Source organism: Acinonyx jubatus, chromosome B1 (genome assembly GCF_027475565.1).
Source record: "Acinonyx jubatus isolate Ajub_Pintada_27869175 chromosome B1, VMU_Ajub_asm_v1.0, whole genome shotgun sequence".
NCBI classification, from domain to species: Eukaryota; Metazoa; Chordata; class Mammalia; order Carnivora; family Felidae; genus Acinonyx; species Acinonyx jubatus.
The window spans coordinates 40,187,117-40,198,011 of record NC_069382.1 but is presented as its reverse complement, the minus strand read 5'-3'; the positions used below and the strand labels follow the sequence as shown (position 1 = coordinate 40,198,011).

Genomic DNA, 10,895 nt, shown 5'->3' with positions numbered 1-10,895 from the left:
CTCTCCCTCTCTCAAAATTAAATAAACATTTAAAAAATTTAAAGATTAGGATGTTTCATTAGGAAAAAATCAGTATTGTTAGCTATCTTGGATCATCTGATGACTGTTTTTAAAATGAAGTACATTTGTAGAGAATAACTGCTTATATAGTCCATATTCTGATTTTTGTGAAATTATTTTTCTTTATAAGATTTTCAGCTTCCCAATTACACTAATAAATAGTAAATAGTACTCAGCCAGTATTCAGAAAGGAGGTCATTAGACCTGAATTAAGTTCCTTCTGTATTCCACTTGGCCCTGGCTCCTAGCCTAAAGTCATAGTTTGTCAAGAGTAACATGCTTTGTTTCCTGTTTTGTTGTTTTAAGTCCATATAAGGGAGGTCAGAGTGTTGGTGCTAGATTTCATTTATACACTGCTCTTCCCTGCCCCACCCTAACCCTTCAGACTCCATGAGGGCAGAAGTGGTTTCTACCTACCCTTGGATCTATCCCTAACCACGCATCATCATGCAGGGTGTTACATCTATTTAACACGTTTGTTAAGTGAGTAAGATACAGGCTGACTGGTCATTAGCAGAGTTACTTCACTACATCTTGATTAGTAAGGTGTTTGACTTGATAATATAGTGATTTGTATACTCCCCTTGTAAAGTTCTAAGACTGGAAAGATCTCTGCGGTTTAAACTCCACTAGAGTAGACTTGCATAGAGATAACTACTCTTGAGGATTCCAGTGTCCTGTAGATAAGAATTCCCAGGGAAAGGAAAGGAATTACATTCAAAAAAATCTGAAGTACATTGGTATGTAAATAATGAATAAGCCACCAACTCCTACTTTGTCCTTTTTATTATTCTGTGTATCATTGACGATGCCAATAAGTGATCCTCGTCCTCATCTGTGTTTGGTTAGAGGATAAACAATATAAGCGTTACACAAAAACCAACTTTAATCTGCAAATGTGTAAGGTGTGAGGGATTTTATTCTTCCTCCCACCAAAGCTGTAGTAAGTGGTTTTACAACAGTACTCCACAGTACTCAAAACTTGGAAATGTGTACAGGGTAGCAAACATGGGCTGTGAATTATAAATGCCAAAAGGTAGGTTCTTTAACCACCTAAGTTCTAGGATCGTTAGCTTCAAAATGAGTAAACACAGCATTATTAATAAAGGTTATAGCTCTTCTGTATTGTATCATAAGTTCTTCCCATATATCTCAAATGGTGCAGATGTGAAGTTCTATGAAATTCTACCTACAACCAGGAAGCCCTGTAGGAATTGAATGTCTGCTTTAAAAAAAAAAAAAAAAAAAAAAAAAAAGCCTCTACTGTGCAAAAAGAAATAATTTTATAAATCAGGCACAACCAATGATTTTTGGTTAAGAGTCACTGTCAAGTTAAAATGAATTTACGCCAGCAGAATTTTCTGATTTTTTAAAGTAGCATCTGAGCAATAGAAGTATTTACTGACCTTATAAATACTTATTTAACTTTGTACTGCCACTTTTTGCTTTGGTAGTGAAATCTTTAATCTTCAGAATCGTAAATCACCTGTCTTTGAAGAATTTTTTTGTTTCAATTACAAAGAGTTCTTTTTTAAAAAAGAAGGTGGGCAGGGGGGAGCTAAAAAATTAGTCCATTGGCTGCCAGATCTGCTCTTGATCTTAATGTTTCTGTCCATGTATATATGTTCTTACCCCATATTTTCACAGAGCCATTTATTGCTAGGAAATGAACATCATAATTTGTATTGAAAACATTTTGGCAATTAGTCTTCTGAGAACAGCCAAATGCCAAACAACATAACCGTAGAGGCTTAGATTCTGTGATATATAAGGACTCAAAAACAGATGTAATGTGACCTTTTCTTTCCAATTAAAGGATTGGTGTGCACATTTGCATATCTCTGTGTATCTCATACAATGTACAAATGTTGTACTTAGTCTAATTCCTAATTTCTTAGGATTATGTGCTTGAAAAAGCAACATGATTATAGATGTTGCTGTCTACTTTTAAAATGAGTGATGCTTCAGTTAAACCATTAGGAAAGGCCTAACAGCATGTTGTGGGCATTTTTAACACTGCAGAAAAAGATCTTCACTTAATGTCTAATGATATGGAGGGACTACATCAGGATAGGAGAAATCACCTTTTGAGTAACCAGAATTCCCAACAGAAACCATATTGACAGAAACTTCACCAAACCCTGCCGGCAAGAGCTACATATTAAAAATATCATCCTTGATAGAGATTCTGTGAGAAAACTCTGAGGAGGGAGAAAAAGTTGCTTGTATACACGGATTTCTATTCCCAAGTTCTATGTAGACTTGGAATTCACCACAATCTTTCTATTTATCAAGGAAATGTGTGGTGTCAGGATAACAATGCAGCTGCATATTAACTATATGGAACAGTTAAAGACAGAAAGGAAAAATGCCTCTGGGACTAGAGGGAGCACTTAGGGACAAATTTAGCCTAATCAATTCATTCCAAAGATAGGCTTATTAAGAACTTAAAGAATTATTTGCCTGGCAAAGTTCTAATACGATTTTTTTATGGGACTTGACATGCTGGTTCTAGAAAATGTGAGACATGCCCTACAACTAGCAAGATCTATTAAGTTGCAGTAGTTAGCATGGGGCACTGTTACAAGCATAAACTCACAGAACAATGGAACAGAATAGAGACCCAGATGCAGACTCAAGCATGTGTGGTGGGCTGGAGAGTCTCCTTTTGCCCTTCTAGATTCTTTCTCCTCCTTGTGCTCCTTTATGTTCTAGAAAACTGATCCCTGTGGACTGCATCAGCCAGGCTCTCTTGGCTTCCAATGAGAAGAATGAATGAGCAGGAAATCTGAGCATGGTTCACTGGTTTGTGGGGGTGGCTACTTGGCCAGCTGCTTGGGGATGTAGGAAGACAAAAGTGGAAGGCTGGTGAGTAGAGGAACACTCTGGAAGAACCTCTAGGAAAGGTCTCAGAGTGTGAAGATATCCATATGCCATGTAAATGCCCACTAGATATAGCATCCACCGCAAAGAGGTTCTCACTGTGGAAGTGGAGAGTCCTTTGGTGGCAGTCAGCCTCTTCCCAGCCCCCTGGGACCATGGGACCATGTAAACTAATCATGGCGGCACAGGTGGAAGTTACCTATGACTCAACAACACAGACTTCCTCTCATTGTGACTGATCTGGGTACTGCCACTACTGAGTGCCTGAATGGCAAACAGAGGTCAATGCTAAGCCCCGAACAGGGCACTATTCTCCAGAGGAGGTTCTGATAATAACAAACTGGACTTTTTTTTTTTTTTTTTAAGATGGGGAGGAGGGGCAGAGGGAGAGAGAAAAAGAATCTTAAGCAGGCTCCACACTCGGTGCAGAGCCCGACATGGGGCTCGATCCCACAACCTGACCGAAAACGAGAGTCAGACGTCAACCGACTGAGCCACCCAGGTGTCCCCTAGACATTTTAATTACTGAATTGGGATTGTGTTTTGTGACTTATAATGATCATGGGATTTTTTTTTTTCAACCAAAAGTGACAAGAGTAATCATGGACCTTCTTCAGTTTTCATCCATGCGCAGGGGAAGAACTTTACCCAACAAATCAATGTAAAGGCACAAAAATAATATTGGAGACAAAAGTAAAGTTGTTTTATGCTGACATTCCATAGGTTATGCTAATTGATATATGTACACACAATTCATGCATTATTACCATGCTATTTTTGGATACACACATATATGGTAAAATATGTCCATATGCCTGGGAACAATAAACACTAAGTTGACTGAAGCTGGTGGTTACCCACAGAGAGGGAGGAAAGATAATGGGGTATGAAAAAGGAGCATAGGGCTTAGATTGAATTTGTAATGTGAAATGGCTTATTATTTTCTATACGTTTACAAATTTTGTAAATTTTATTACAAAAACAACCACATGTATTTGTCAATACAAATGACTATGTATACACACAAGCTAACATCCTCATATCACCATGGGCTTTGATAATTCGGACACAATACCCACCACCCCCTGGGATTTCACTTAGGTCTCTATTTTCAATTTTCTCTAAACATTCTAGCATATTTGTCTTGTTGGTCTCATTGTCAAGAAGCACGGGCCTCTGAGTTCTGCTACTTCTAATTATACCCCTCCAAAAAGTGAAAAGTATGGACAAATGGCTTTTTCCTGCTTACAGACAGGTGAAGAGCTCTTTAAAATAAATGAATTAAACTTCCAGCCTAGAAGCAGTATATAGCTGAGGAAGTTCAGGGTTAAGCTGAATTTCTCATGTAAACATGTCTAAGATGAAAGAAAGAGAGGCTGATGAGGAAACTTATGATCTCACTTCCCCATAAAGAGGGACAAGTCCAAAGTCACTGCAGCCTTCCCAGAGCTCCATGGGTCACATCCAAAGCTTACTGATTCTAACAAGTTAGCAGCTCATAGGACAGTGCTCACAGCAACACCAGCTGCAATAGACCAAGTGACCCAAAGCTTCTGGGTCTTGTTTCAGAAAATATCAACATTGGGGTGCCTGGGTGGCTCAGCTGGTTAAGCATCCGACTTCAACTCAGGTCATAATCTCAGGGTTCATGAGTTCAAACCCCTGCATGGGGCTCTGTGCTGAGAGCTCAAAACCTGGAACCTTCTTTGGGTTCTGTGTCTCCCTCTCTCTCTGCCCCTCCCCTTCTCACATTCTGCCTCTCTCTCTCTAAATAAACATTTAAAAGAATTTTTAATATCAACAGTTAACACAATTTCATGACCAGACTTCAGTATTTTCAGCTGATAATATTTATAACTGAACTGGATCTAATAGAAACTGAAAATTTTAACAGTTTTTGTCACTTTGAGATACTATTCTAAAGGTGGAGTTGTTACATTATCTTTGCTAGCTAATTTAATAGTAAAATACCCAGATAATGTTCTGTGATATGGAATACAGTTAATCACTACTCTTTAGCCTTCTGATAGAGGATGAACACTCAATTAATGAACACTCAATTAAAATCTAGCGCTCCAACAAGAAACCTGTAAGTGGGGTTTTTAAACTTTTTTTTAATGCTTATTTATTTTTCAGAGAGACAGAGTGCAAGCAGGGGAGGGGCAGAGAGAGAGGGAGACACAGAATCTGAAGCAGGCTCCAGGCTCTGAGATGTCAGCACAGAGTCCAATGCAGGGCTCGAACTCACAAACCATGAGATCATGACCTGAGCTGAAGTCAGACGCTTAACCAATTGAGCCACCCAGGCACCCCTATAAGAAGTGTTTAAATGAAGAAACCTAGACATATGCCAGAGGTTTGTAAGATGTCACAAATTTTTTAATTTCACACTTTTATATTTATCCAGGCTCTTATTCCTTATTATTTCAAGCACTGACATCTGCAGAGATGTGTAATATTAATGTTCCACGTACAAATAAAATAAAATGGTAATAATGGCAATAAAACTTTATCTCTGTAGCTCTAACTAGAAAGTTTGGAACTTAAAAAAAAATTTTAAATAAATCTTAATGTATTTTGTCAGCTCAGGAAAACCATTACATATATACAGATGAGTCTCACTTGTATTCTAAAAGTTGTCCCTACACAGAAAAATTACTTCAATAAACTTTACTCTGAAGTGGAATGACCCATTTCATTAGTCATATGAAGTTCTCAAATGGTGCCATGTCCATAATCCACTAACATGCAAAAAAGTAAGGCATTCAAATAAAAACCAATGAACGGAACTTTGATACAAGGTGCACTCGAGCAAAGCTACCTTTTAAACCTCTTCCTATGACTATCATCAAACCTTTACCTATGGCTACGTACTTAAAAACAAAAACAAAAACAAAAGTGCACTGTCCTAAGCTGTAAGTATTTAGAAATACTGAGTTTGGCCTGGTTTTCATTTAGACCTAAAGATAATTCACTAAATACATAGACCCTAGAATAGACACTTCTCTAAAGAAGACATCCAAATGGCCAACAGGCACATGAAAAGATGCTCAACATCACTCCTCATCAGGGAACTACAAATCAAAACCACAGATATCACCTCATGCCAGTCAGAGTGGCTAAAATGAACAAATCAGGAGACTATAGATGCTGGAGAGGATGTGGAGAAATGGGAACCCTCTTGCACTGTTGGTGGGAATGCAAACTTGTGCAGCCACTCTGGAAAACAGTGTAGAGGTTTCTCAAAAAATTAAAAATAGGTCTACCCTATGACCCAGAAAAGCACTGCTAGGAATTTACCCAAGGGATACAGGAGTGCTGATGCAAAGGGACACTTTTACCCCAATGTTTATGGAAGCACTTTCAACAATAGCCAAATTATGGAAAGAGCCTAAATGTCCATCAACTGATGAATGGATAAAGAAGTTGTGGTTTATATATACAATGGAATACTACTTGGCAATGAGAAAGAATGAAATATGGCCTTTTGTAGCAACATGGATGGAACTGGAAAGTGTTATGCTAAGTGAAATAAGTCATACAGAGAAAGACAGATACCATATGTTTTCACTCTTATGTGGATCCTGAGAAACTTAACAGAAGACCATGGGGGAGGGGAAGAGGAAAAAAAAAAAAAAGTTACAGAGAGGGAAGGAGGCAAACCACAAGTGACTCTTAAAAACTGAGAATAAACTGAAGGCTGATGGGGGGTAGGAGGGAGGGGAAAGTGGGTGATGGGCATTAAGGAAGGCACCTGTTGGGATGAGCACTGGGTGTTGTATGGAAACCAATTTGACAATAAATTTCATAATAAATAAATAAATAAATTAATTAATTAATTACATAGACCCTAATAAACATGAGGACCTGACAGCACTTAGACATATGAGCTTCTCATCAGATGCCCGTGACCTAAGATCACATGAATTTTTTGATGGAAAGATGACATTTCTCTTTGTAGACTCTTATCCAGAAATTTAGAAAATAGTTTTATGTAACCTGATAAGTAGTATATTGGCCATAATTTTTCAGAAGATAAATCGCTTAAAAAAAAAAAAAGGCAAAGGTGGGACACCTGGGTGGCCCAGTTAAGCATCCACCTTCGGCTCAGGTCACAATTTCATGGTTCATGAGTTTGAGCCCCAGGTTGGGCTCTGCGCTGATGGTGTGGAACCTGCCTGGGATTCTCTCTCTCTCTCCCTCTCTCTGCCTCTCTCTCTCTCCTTCTCTCTCTCTCTCAAAATAAATAAACTTTAATAAAAAATAAAATAAAGAAAGGAAAAGGCATGGTCATTGTGTATTCTGCAATGAGCACGTGACAGTACTGTTTTTATATCTCACCACAGTGTTTCCCATTCATCCCTCTCAGAATTTATTCATTCTTTCTGCAAACTGTGTCACATGCTACCTCCTCGGGGAAGCTGCTATAGGCTAAATGATTGTGTCCCCTTAAAATTCAAAATTCATATTGAAATCCTAACCCCTAATTCAGAGCCCTCATGAATGAGAATAGTGCCCTTATAAAAGCAGCCCAGAGAGCTCCTTTGCCTGTTCTACCATGTGAGGTTACAGTGAAAAGACAGCTTTCAAGAAAGTGGGCCCTCACCAGACACTGACTCTGTGGGTACCATGATCTTGGACATCCCAGTCTCCAGAACTATGAAAAACAAATCACTGCTATTTATAAGCCACATAACCTATGGCAATTTATTACAGCAGCCCAAATGGACTGAAACAGATGCCTACTCCAACCTTCTAAAATGTTCCCACCCCCAATGTTCTGCTACCCAGCTTTATTTTATACCACCTGACAAATAATTATTTGTTTACTGTCTGTCTTCCACCATAGAGTCTGTGTTTCCTATTCACTGCTTTTTCTTTAGTACCTACACAGAGCCTGACAGCGGATACTCAGATATCACTAGATGCTCAAGAAATATTTGTTGAATGAAGAAACTAATGCATGCATGAATGATGGGCACTGTGCTGGATTTGAGGGCTACCTTCGGGGAATTCACAATCTACTGGAAGAAACACACATGTTAAATCTGCAATGTAGCATGACAAATGTAATACCAGAATAGTATAAAGTATATTGGTGACCTGAAGAAGGGGTGGATAGGTTAGGAATGCAGTCACAGAGGAAGAGTTACTTTGGCTGAGTCTTGAAGGATGCACAGGAGTTCATCAGACAAGGTTAAATAAAAAGAGAAAAGTCTTGAAAGAGGGAACAGCATGTGCAAAGAAAGGAGACAAAATCCCTCGTGTCCTTGAGTAGTTCAACAGGACTGGAGCAAAGAGGGTGTAAGGGAGGAAGACCTATCCTACAAGAAAATCAGCAGCACTGTTTTCCAAGAGAATGACTAAAATCACACCAGCACCTGCTAGCCTCCCTACTTCTCTCAAGGGAGTCTACTTTGTCCTCCAACAGCCTGCTCCAGTGCGGGAGTCTAGGCCTAAGCGCAAGGAGGTGCTGGCCTTACAGGTGTTCTGTTCACTCTCCTCTAAGGAAAATGTCAACCATGTAAAATAGCAGAATAGGAAACCTAGAAATAACTCACAATTTTATGGTCAGTTAATCTTTAGCAAAGCAGGAAAGAATATGCAATGGGAAAAAGTCTCTTCAACAAATGGTGCTGGGAAAATCAGATGGCCACTCGGAAAAGAATGAAACTGGACAACTTTCTGTCACCACACACAAAAATAAATTCAAAATGGATTAAAGACCTAAATGTGAGACCTGAAACTATAAAGATTATAGAAAAGAGTACAGGCAATAACTTCTTTGACATCAGCCGTAGCAACTTCTTTCCAGATATATCTGTAGAGAAAGGGAAACTGAAGCAAAAATAAACTATTGGGACTACACCAAAATAAGGAGCTTCTGCACAGCAAAGGAAACAATCAATAAAACTAAAAGACAACCTATAAAGGGCACCCGGGTGGCTCAGTCAAGCATCAGACTCTTGATTTGGGCTTAGGTCATAATATCATGGTCATAGGATCGAGCCCCACATCGGGCTCTGTGCAGAGCACAGAGCCTGCTTGGCATTCTGTCTCCCTCTCTCTCTGCCCCTCCTCCACTTGCATTTGCACATGTGCACGCACTCTCTTTCCCTCTCTCTCAAAAGAAAATAATGATAATAATAAAAGGCAACCTATGAATAGGAGAAAGTATTTGCAAATGACATATACAATAAAGGGTTAGTATTCAAAATACATAAAGAACTGAGACAACTCAACACCCAAAAAACAAATAATCCAATTTAAAAATGGCAGAAGATATGAACAGACATGTTTCCAAAAAAGACATGCAGAAGCCACTGACATGTGAAAAGATGCTCGTCATCACTTACCGTCAGGGAAATGCAAATAAAAACCACAATGAGGTATCACCTCACACCTGTCAGAATGGTTGAACTCAACAAGAGACACAACAGGGCACCTGAGTGGCTCTGTCAGTTAAGCAACCAACTCCAAAAGGTTTGCCATACAGTATTGATTATGTATATTTTGTCTCTTATCCTTGGTGATTGAAAAAAAGTAGATTCATACTTATTAATGTGTATTTCCATAGTGATCCACAAATATTTTGGCCATTTCTATTTGCTGTGTCTATACCTGCAACTAATTTCTTCACTAAGCAACACCCAGAAACTACATGGACTTTTCAGTTTCTTCAGTTGTACAGGGTCCTATTTTCTGGAACTTTGGGCAGTAGCTTTTCCCTTCTTTTGCCATGTTTGTGGCTTCATGTTGAACTTGTCTGAATCCAGGTTAGCGTGTGCATCTTCAATCCCTTCAATCATCAGAACTTGCCTTGCATTTATCAAACTGCACCCAACTGCTATCATAGCCTCTGTGATTCTCTTCTGCATGTGATTGTTTCAATGAATGGCATTCCATTTATATGGTTATGTAGTCATTTTTTTTTAATTTCTTGACAGTGGGTGCACACGAACCAGGTGTTCCTGATTGCTGTCTTCATTGTCCATAATGTAACTTAAGACGTGTCTTTTCTCCCACCTTCCTGAACTTGACATTGCCATGTGACCAACGGTTTCATCATTGTTTGTGCTGCTTCTCCCCGGATAGTTCTATATATTCTTTTTTGGACATCTTAAATTCTCCTTTTTGATGCAGTATAAATCTTTCTTTGAAAACTAATTTTACTAATGTGGTTTTGTCTGATGCATGTTAGTTGGAGTCAAAGATCTTAGAAGTGAAAGAGGGCCCCTCGATTTTTTATCTATCCCTGTGACTTCAGGAAGACACCTATTGTTCTCACTTAACAGGCAGCGCAATTAAAGCCCAGAGAAGTGACTTGTTTATGGCTACACCTCTACTGAGTAAGGAAGCAGGAATTGGACCCCTGCTCCCCAGTTAAGGAGAAGAGACTGGACAAGGCAGTTGGCACCAGAGAAGGGAAGTCTCTGGGTCAGTAAATTAATTAATTGGTACTCGTGTGGAGAAGTTATCAGGGCTTGGACTCAAATCTACAACACTTAAGAATATTAGTAATGACACTAAAAAGCCATGCAGTAATGAAAATTATGGAAGAATGGGATTGAGCTCAAAGACTAATGTTTTAATCATCTAAATCTGCACAATAAACCACCCCAAAACTTAGGAGCTGAAAACAATATTTGGCTCACAAATCTGCAATCCAGGCAGAGTTCTGCAGGGACAGCTCATCTCTCCATGTTAGCTGGGATTGCTCACAGTCTGAGAGTTAGAATCATCTCAAGGGTCACTCAACTTAGGCATCTGGAGGACAGACCATGGGACTGCTGTGGCTCGTCAGACAGCAGTCTCTATCTCCATGTGACCTTTCCATGTGGACCTTTCAGCATGGCAGCCACAGGAGACCCAAGCTTGTGTATCAGCTCATTGCTCCCAAGGGATGTAGCTCAAGAAAGAGAATCATGTGGAGCCTGCACAACCATATGTGA

General features: G+C 39.2%; 1 long non-coding RNA gene across 1 annotated transcript; it reads right to left on the bottom strand.

The window, feature by feature from the left end:
* Window positions 1-59: 59 nt before the first annotated feature.
* On the bottom strand, window positions 60-5,083 carry LOC113601264 (uncharacterized). Its single transcript, XR_003422425.2, has 3 exons — window positions 3,043-5,083; window positions 2,660-2,891; window positions 60-737 (listed from the first exon to the last, which is right to left on the bottom strand). It is a non-coding gene; the product is annotated as an uncharacterized LOC113601264 (long non-coding RNA).
* Window positions 5,084-10,895: the final 5,812 nt, after the last annotated feature.